The sequence below is a fragment of the Chrysemys picta genome, chromosome 8, assembly GCF_011386835.1.
Source record: "Chrysemys picta bellii isolate R12L10 chromosome 8, ASM1138683v2, whole genome shotgun sequence".
In the NCBI taxonomy this organism is placed as follows: domain Eukaryota; kingdom Metazoa; phylum Chordata; order Testudines; family Emydidae; genus Chrysemys; species Chrysemys picta.
Window position 1 is genome coordinate 78,844,660 of NC_088798.1, and position 9,630 is coordinate 78,854,289.

At 39.7% G+C, this 9,630-nt stretch overlaps 1 protein-coding gene across 4 annotated transcripts in view; it reads right to left on the minus strand.

The window, feature by feature from the left end:
* KCNIP1 (potassium voltage-gated channel interacting protein 1) overlaps positions 1 to 9,630 on the minus strand; it is a 559,284-nt gene that overhangs the window by 167,824 nt on the left and 381,830 nt on the right. The window lies entirely within an intron of this gene.

Consider the following 9,630-nt stretch of genomic DNA (forward strand, 5'->3'; position numbering starts at 1 on the left):
TGCTAATTTAGGATTTACCTTGAACAATTCTGCATTCAAGTTATCGTTGCCAGGAACTTTCCCATTTTTTAAGGATTTGATGGCTTGAATGATCTTTTCCTTAGCTGGGGTGTCTGTGTTGATATCAAGATCTTCTTCTGCCTCCTGGATGTTTGCTTCCTCTTTAGGTGGCTCCCTGTTCAGCAATTGCCATCGACTGGGTAATGTGGTGTACAACAGAAGACATGCAAAGAGGCATTAAATGGACACTCTTCTCATCCCTTGAAGACCTGGACTTCGCAGATGATGACGCTCTCCTATCACATACCCAACAACATATACAAGAAAAAACAACTCGACTCAATGCATTCAGCCAGCAAATTGGACTGAAAATCAACCACAATAAGACAGATATCATGACCTTTAATATTGCCTCACCATCACCGGTATGGATAGAGGATTATGTTCTCACCAATGTAAAAACATTCACATACTTGGGCAGCACCATCGGCCAGAATGGTGAAAAAGCCAGGACACCTGGAACAAAATCAATAAAGCCAGGAACACCATCAGGAGCTTAACTACAGTCTGGAAATCATCAAAATACAACACCAAAACCAAACTCAAGATTTATCAGAGCTGCGTACTTTCAACACTACTTTATAGTGCAGAATGCTGGGGAATGAGAAAGTATGACATGTCCAAACTGTCTTCATTCCATATATCCTGCCTCAGAAAAATCCTCCGTATCTTTTGGCCCAGAACAATCTCAAACCAAGATCTATTGACACAGTGCAGCCAAGAGGATCTGAGCACCATCATTGCCAGGAGGCATTGTAGATGGATCAGTCATGTGCTAATGGATCAGTCATGTGCTTCGGTGGGAACCAATTCCATCAGCAGAGTAGTAATAAGATGGACACCTGAAGGCAAGTGAAAACGAGGTTGCCCGAAAACAACATGGCGAAGAGCTGTGGAAGCCGAGCTGAAAAACCTGGGGCACAGCTGGGGAACCATTGAAAGACTTGCCAGAAACAGACAGGAGTGGAGGAGCTTCGTCACTGCCCTAAACACCAGAGGCGTAATAGGAACATGATGATGATGATGATGGGAGCAGACTGAGATGAGTTAGTTTGACCAGATCCCAATATTTGGGGCTTTGTCTTATGTAGATACCTATCCCCCCCCATCCCATCCCGATTTTCACACTTGCTATCTGGTCCCCCTAAGATGAGTACAGACTGGTAATTGGAGTCAGACCACCTTATGTCCCTGCTTCAAGTGGTGGGTCTTGCTTTAATAAAAGCAAGTAACAGTTGCTTCCCTCTCTCAAGTTTAATTAAAGTTTTATTCATCCTTTCTCAAGCTGGGAAAGGACATGTACAAGACATTCCAAATGCTAACCCCCAGAATCAAAATTCAGGTTTCCAGCCTGCAGTCCCCAAGGCATAGAAGCCCCAGCACATGATGCTGAGCTACCCCAGTATTCAGGGTCAGGATGCTTGTAGCTGTTAAATTGGCCACCCCCAAACTCAAGAAAGCTGTTTTTATATGGCTGTTTTTCTCTCCTGATTGGCCCCAGACTGGTTTCTTCAACAACCTTACCTGGCCTTTCAGGATTAAATCAGGGCAATTAGCCCCTGTTTTTTTTTCCTGGCTAATTGTCGGTAAAGCAACCCAACTGATTCCCAGGTGTCAGCACACTCCCTGGTGCTCATTTGATTCCCAAAAGAAATTGAAAAAGGTACTGGAACAGAGAAGTGCTGCAGCATAGACAGATATAAAGTAGAGAGGGAAGTAAATGAAGACAAGATGATCTTTCATACTCCATTCATATCACATTCAGTGTAAGAGTTTTAAGGACTACAGCAACTTCTGAAAGAAAGGAGGAAAAAATCCTCCCTTTACATACACAATCCCACAAAGCATTGGGCCACTCTGTCACATTCATACACAGTTCACCAAACAGTCATAGATGGTATTGCCTTTTACTCACTAATGGCCAACATTTAATTTGTGACCTATGATAAAATGCTCAGTTAACAAAATCTGGCTGTGTAATTGTCCTGTACTTACAACAACAGCTACAAGCTTATGTGGGGGAGGAGGAATGTTGTTTATTACCTGTAGCATCACATGCTGCAGAAGTTTGCAAATTGTCTCTCCCCAATATTGGAAGAATGCTTATATAAGCTTTACACTTTTCAGTAATGTTCATTTCATGGGAATAAGACAAACAAGCAGAACTAATTCATTCCTGAGTGAATATAGCATTCATTTTAAAAGCTCCAAGTTCTTTTCTTTCCTTTATTAAAAAGGAAATTTTGCAATGATTCATCTCATTCTTCTAGCATGAGATCCCAGTACAATATCTAGCACTTGTTTTTTCACTTACATAAAGCACACTCTCAGGATGAAGCATCCCCTCAGAATACTAAGTTGGCATTATGTGAGACTTCATAAGAAGAGTCAAAAATGTCAACCTAGAATGGGAATACTAGCTTTGAGGAAGGGTTCATTAGCATTCAGTTAAATTGCCTTGAATGTCAGCTGCTGAATTTGAAAAATCTTTTAATAAGTTATTTTACTGAACATTTAAGAAAATGCTTCTCTCTCTCCCCCCACCCTTCAAAAAAGGAGTATAAATCTGTAGTCTGTCACAAGGTAAGTCAACCAGAAAATAGCCACTGTTACATTATTTATGTAAAGTTTGTCTAGATAAGTGTATAGACCTGTTACAATTCAAGTCATTTGTCAATTAATTTGAGTTGACATGATTGTAAATGCCAGTCTAGATACCTCACAAGCATTTGTGATTTATCCTAGGACTCAGCATGGGTAATAAATGTTTATGGAGAGCCTAGATTAGTATTTCCAATCATGTCAACTAGCTTCGGTTAATTGGCAATCCATTAATTCAAGTTAAAACAGGACCACAAAGTAGTTTAGACATACCAATGGTCCTGTTTATAGGGGAAAAACCTGCTTTTTTCAATCAAATTAGCTTAACACTACTGAACCCCCATCCCTACTTCCACCCCCAACTCTTAAACACCCATGTAGACACAGTTTAAACATCTAGACTGAGCTAACTTGATCAGAACAAGCACCATTTCCTCCTGAGTAGATGGGGCCTAAGTGACAGATCAGGACATGGGATAGTCTGATATAATTAAGGCCCTTCATTTTCGGTTTTTATTTTGTTTAAAATGTCCCACGAATTTAACTGTGTTTGTTATAAAAATTTAAAAATGGGTTAAAAATCAGTACAAAAATTGACTTCAGTTTTCTGGGTAAATATCAGGGTTAATATTGGGAGACAGGAGGACAGAAAGAACAAATAGAGAAAATAAGAGTATTGAAAGTAAAAATAGGTTAATTCTGTGGTTTATTTCATGAATTGTATTTTAACAGTACATACACGTATGCGTATGCATGTGTGTGTTAGAGTAAGGCAATGTAGTGGAAGCCAGACTAATTTCTAATTAACACATCTACTTAATGTAACATATTTTATTTTCTTAACAAAATCATTAATTTCTTATTCTCAAGTGGTCCAAAATTCAGATGAAAATCAGTAATTAAAAACAAAAAGCTTTTGTAGAACTGGATTTTTTTTTTGTACAAACAAACAAACAGTAAAAAATGAAAATGAAGGGCCTTAGATACAACACACAAAAGAGAGACATTTCATGCCCTATTTACTGTACAATGAGGAAAATATTTTCTGGCACCCTAAAATACCCATACATAGTATATCCTTAATAGGCAGCCAGACTGGGACAAACCCTTCGGAAGTTGAGTATTTGTAAGTTACTTATTGAAAAGAGTCCTTTATGTCTGCAATGTATATGTCTGAGTTTAAATGCAGTTTTATTTTGCTGAACATTAAAAAGAGGGCAAACAAGGATTTCTGGGATGTTTTATGAGGCAACAGAAGCCATGTAAAGATTTGAAGCCAAACTTCGATGAGGGTATAAAAACATGGGCTAGCTTTGAATTTGGGAGCATGCCACACTACAATAAAATGATCTGCTAAGCAAAGCACAGGTGTACTTCTCCTGAGCACGTGGAAATAGAATTGAGATGCTTGTGGAGGTTGCTTTGAATCCATTATATATTCACCCTGAGGTGTGTTTTTGCATCTGTTATATATCTAGATTTTTATCTGCTTTCATGTATCTTTAAAAACATTTACACAAGTCAGCATCCCTGCTTAACACACTGTGAAAGGAGACGTTTAGAAAGGAGTATGACAAAGGTTGGGTGACAATGGTCTATGGCCCTGATCCAAGGCCCATTGAAGTCAGAGGGAGTTCATCCATTGACTTAAATTAGTGTTGAGTCAGGGCCTACTTGCGCTCACAAATACTATAGAAAGAGCTTGGAGTCTGTCTGTAGTTAATTCATCTTGGTCTTTGCTTCAGAGGTACTCACCTATTTCTCTACAAACCAGTTTGGCTCAGTGTTATATACACAGTGTATTAATCATTCAGCACAAAGGGGCTTCAAATACTTTGGTTATTGCTCGACCTCTGCTTATCTATTAATTCTTTGTGTTTCATTTGAAGATCAAAATGCAATGTAAATCTCTCAAATATACTCTATTAATCTGCAGTTTAAAGAATGAGGATCTCATTCCCTGCTTTGGTTCACAATTTGTCTAGTTGCCTTTGCTTTTAGGACAAAATGGTTTCAGTTAAAAATGTCTTGCACTTAACATATTCCTTCTTTGAAGTAACAACAGTATGAAGAGATTTCATTTACTATGGGCATTAGCTGACTGACTCAAATTGTGAAATTGTGCTAGACAAAAAGAATGGCTTAGCAAAAGATCCACCTCTACAATTAAATAACACCCCCCCCCCCCATGTAAGCAAAAAATTGGAACAGCTAACTCTTTAAAAAACGATGCACATTTTTCATTAGTTGAAATAGAAGCCTAAAAGGGATGTTGACAGCAGGAAGCCACCATTTTATAGAAAGGGGTGATACAAATATTTAAGAAGTTACAAAAGAAAGGCATAAAACGAGTAATCAAGAGTCTTTCACCCATGCTGATGAATTCAAATCAAGCATGGGTCAATAGCAGCCCATAATCATTTCCAGCTGATGGCTGATGATCTACAGTGATTACACTTGAAGTGTTTTGCATTTTGAAAATATTCTATTGTTTGAAGGATATTCCATATACTTAAAGTGGGAATAACTGGTAATGTCTCGAAAAATGGGGAAAAAATAAGTAATATTACCAAAGATAAAATGATTTGGTAAGTCTCTGACTATTCGCTATTGGAGAAAAATCAAAAGCCAACACCACTTGACTCCCTTGTTGGCAGCATCAGTAAAATGACCAAGGATCTAACAGAAATCCCTTTTGTCCTTAGCAATTAACACTGGAAGACAGCTTTCACAGCTGCAGGGGAAATGTGTACTACTGCTTTCTGTGCTCTCCTTGCTTGTATGGCCTCAGTTCAGCAAGTTAAGTAAATATGTGCATGAAGAAAGAAAGGGCGTTCTCCAGATATATCTTTTCAAACACACTATATTCACTCCAACTCTTACTTTAAGAAGAGGTAATAAAGAGAGAAAGTGGGAATGAAAAAATCTCTTCCATCATACTGATTGATATACCTCATCAACAAGAAAACTACCACGTATGTGCAACTTTTATGGAATAATGAAGAAAAAAGGTAAAAACAACCAGCAAGGCTCCACCAGTTGATTTGTACAGTTCTTTATGATTTGTTTTGCTTACTGCATTTGCCGAACAGCTCAGAACATTATTTTTGTTCTTAATTACGGACTGAATGAAAGCGGAATCTAATAGAGTGCTGATACTTTTAACTAAAGTAAAGCACTTCATAACCAAGATGCAACTGAAAGATGACGCGATTGCACTGAGTCCTGCAAAAGGAAGATGAAAAGTATGGTAAAGCCACGTGACCAGAAGGCACCTGTGCTTGGAGTCTTTCAGCAAAATTTTATTACTGCAGTTTGTCAATTTATATCCATCAACAAGGCAAACTATTTCATTCAGTAATTATGAAGATTACAGAGTTCAACAATAAACTTGTCTTTCCAGTGGAGATGACTATTTCATTGTGCTGTCTTCCTAATGGTTTGTAAATGCGTCTAATAAATACACTCAGTATTTTAAGCCTTTTTCTAAAAAGTGTTCTATCCCAGTATGTTCCACCTAATTACTCCGTAACAGTCAGGGTTCTGAGGAAAACGTTCTGGTAGTCGCATAATTAAAAGTCAACATGACAACAGTGCCCTGCACATTGTACTGTTTAATTGGATTGATCACAGGTGGCTGATGTGGCTGATGAAAAGTTTCTAATCTGGTTAGCTGAGGCCTGGGGGGCAGGCAAGAGGGGGGACAAGATGGCTGAGGAACAGGATTAATACATATAGGGAAGGCAGTGCAGCCTAGAAATTAGAATGGGAGACAGGAATTCACAGGTTCTATTCCCATTTTGGCCAATGATCTAATGTGTGACACTGGGCAAGTTACCGAAGCCAAATATCCAAGAGCGGATTCTGACTTCCAGAGGTTATTAGACAAATCCAGATTCTGATCACTGTTAGGTCATACTGCAAGACCTTACTCTTTAACAAAGCATTTCCACTATAACCAGAATATATTTTAAAATACAACAACTGTCCATGGCCACTCAAAAACCAAACTCACCCTAGTCCAAGCAGAGCTTCCCATTACCAAAGAGGAAAGAAAAAGACACCATGATGTTCACTAAGCACCATGGTATACACATCTAAGCCAACGGTTTACTCAGACACTACAATGATTGGTATCAGTACAAAAATCTAAAGGCAGATAAGTTGAGGGAGTACCTCTTTTGGTACCTAACTTTAAAGAGCTGATACAGGATCTTCTCTTCAAAAAAAAATGCCTATAACTCCAGTTCGAAGTCAGAGGGTGCTGCAGGTACTCATCACTTCTGAAAGCCAGGACCTAACTGTTAAATTGTGTAGCCAAGAATTAAAGCCCCAAAGTTAGAGGCCACTTCTGAAAATGTTTCTTTTTTTATAGGTTTACCCCTCGGTAAAAGCATGATATTATGAGGAAGAATCTTTGGATCTGTAACAAAGTGGCCTTTAATGGCTAGAGGCCTGGAGCTGGCCAGTCACCATCTGGGTGTGGAGGACCTGATTCCCCTATTAAGGGCAGCAGGAAGCTGCAGAGAGGGGGATGGGACAATCAGAATGAAGTGGCTATGAGAGACTGCTGGGAGCGAATAGTCTCCATGCAGGAAAAGCCTGGGAGACCCTAGCAAGGAAAGCTTGGGAATACAAACGGGATGGAGATTTCAAAACTTTATTTTGGAATGACTTCATTATGTTAATAAATCCAGCCCTGGGTGGAGTGTAGCTGAAACAAAGAAGAGTTGTTTTGATAGTCTGATTGAGAAAGCCCTGAAGAGAGGGGAAACTGGGGCAGACCTCTGCTGCAGAGTAACTTAAGACCATCAGGGGCTGTTCAGGAGATGCCCAGCCCATTCACAAGACCTGTAATGCAAGATGCTATGGTTACAAAGTGTTGTTATGATGAAAACTGAGTTCAATTTGACCGATCGCTGTATGGGGTACCATGCAGTTACAGTCATTGTGCACCCTGTGGTTAGCCTGGGGTGAAACCAAAGCTGTAACCAGTGAACTGAATTTATTGGATTTCGGTTACTGTATTACTTGACAAGGACAAGGCAATGCTATAAGTGTTGGCCCTTCCCTTACGGTACTGCAGTTGAATGTTGAGAGCCTATTAGCCACAAAACGCTCCATTAATTCCCCTATTAGCAGTCAGTTCACAATCTCTGTTTTTGACCTCAAACTACTGCCTACATGAAAAATATGTCCAAGCCACTTAGGTAAGATCCAAGTTAGCTGATGTGGAGAGTCTCCCATTGTGTCTGACTACTGTGACATCATAAGGATACATCAGGTTAAAATGGCTAATTTCTAAAAGCTCTCTAACTAATTAGGCCATGCTTCTGCTCTACCACCACTCGAGTCCTGCTGTTTATTCTGGAGACTTTAATAGGTACCACAGCACCTGGGGCTATAGAAAGTCTGATCAAAATAGGATAAACCTTGCAAACTGGGCCTCTCTCAATCAACTACACATTCTTCATGACCCTAGGAAACCAGCAACTTTTCACTCTGCCCACTGGAACCAGGGCTACTTCCTTGACCTCAACTGGATCACTTGTGTTGGAGATCACCATCTACGAGCCACCTGAAGGGTCTTTGGAAGTTTCCCACATAGCCAGAATCGCCCCATCCTCATCCAGATAGGGATTACCATACTTCTTGTTACTACTAGCCCAAAGCTATGTTGAAACAAGATGAAGACAGCCTTGGACAGTTCCAGTACACAGTCTCTGTCCTGCATACCTGGCTTTGGGCTCCCATGTTGCCTCTGGAGCTAATTTAACAGGGTCAGGTGCAACATGGATTGCTGTGCCAAAACTGACCATGCCTGGGACATCCAGGACATCCACTGTGCATCTGTGGTGAGGTGGAGCATGTGGCACACATGATGGTTACTTGCTCTTTTTGTGTTGGTCTCACTGGAGGTCTTCCCAAGCTGAACATTGCTGACTCAGAGGCCCTCGACCTGCTCAAGACCATTTAGCTGCATATTTTTACCTAAACCTTTCCTTACTTGTCTTGACCACACACAGTCACAACATATCACTGTATTATTTTAAAATGTTTTGCTGTTATAAAATTGTCCCAACTATAGTGGTCACCATTAAAATGGAATCTTTTACCCACACTTATCACAGAACAATATCTGTAAGGGGTTCTTATTGAGAGGATTTTGTGTTAGACCTGTTGGTCATGAGTTTGACTGCATATTGGTTTGACACTGGTGTAAGTTCCTTAACCTCGATGGCATATGTTACCACTGGTTTACATTAGTGTGAAACCAGAAACTAGCCTTTAGCTTGTCTGGTATGTTGAGATAGTCTTTGGAAGAGTTCTTTCTCTCCAAATTCACTGCCCCAAAATCTAAAACTTTTGCTACTTGGAGGTTGTGTGCCATAGTAGTCAGAACTATAAGACACTTACTAATCTATAAACAGTAGGTCCAGAAAATACCACATGAGTCAGACCATCTGATGACAGTCTGCATTTTCAAGCTTCCCAGTACCTCATTCACATTAATACTGCACTAGTATTATAATGACTTATTGGCTTCTATTGTTTGTTTTTTAACCTTAAGTGAAATAATTCCAAATAATGCTCAGCTCCATTTGTTGCCTTTTTCATAGGCCTTTGCAACCATAAGAAATTCATTGTCCCTATTAGGGTATTTTGTACTTCAGTCAAATGTGTTATGTAGGGTAGCAGAAATATATTTTAGACAATTTCTTTTATCTTGGTGGGTTAAGGGAAGGAGGAGAAATTTTGGGTAGAGCTAGATTTAGTTTGGTAACAGAACTACCTGCGGTTTCTTCCCTGTCATTATGAGTGATAGACATAAGAACATAAGAATGGCCACACTAGGTCAGACCAAAGGTCCATCTAGCCAAGTATCCTGTCTTCTGACAGTGGCCAATGCCAGGTGCCCCAGAGGGAATGAACAGAACAAGTAATCATCAAGTGATCCATCCCCTGTCA